Source organism: Melampsora larici-populina, assembly GCF_000204055.1.
Source record: "Melampsora larici-populina 98AG31 unplaced genomic scaffold MELLAscaffold_176, whole genome shotgun sequence".
In the NCBI taxonomy this organism is placed as follows: domain Eukaryota; kingdom Fungi; phylum Basidiomycota; class Pucciniomycetes; order Pucciniales; family Melampsoraceae; genus Melampsora; species Melampsora laricis-populina.
In genome coordinates this window covers 5,001-5,344 of record NW_006768939.1, presented here as the reverse complement: position 1 = coordinate 5,344, position 344 = coordinate 5,001, and positions in this window count along the sequence as shown.

Genomic DNA, 344 nt, shown 5'->3' with positions numbered 1-344 from the left:
TGAGTTCAAATTCCAAACAGATGAAAGCCTCATTGACCGTTCACTATACATAGCCAACCACAATGAGCTGTTATTAAAAAGAAACAGGTTAGAGTTTTTCATATTGGAAGGTAATGAGATGTCAGAGGATGAAGGCAGTAGGATTAGAGCAAACCTATTGATCAGTCAGATCCAAACCATATTAAAAGTTACCCGTGATCTTGATGAAGATGAGGGGATATGTTGATGGATTGAAGACAGGATTTGATTTGATTTGGTCAGGAAAAACAAAAAAGTACGCTGGAGTATGTGATTCAATCTCGACTGTTCAGTTTCTTTCTCTTTGCTTCTGGTAAACAGATTGA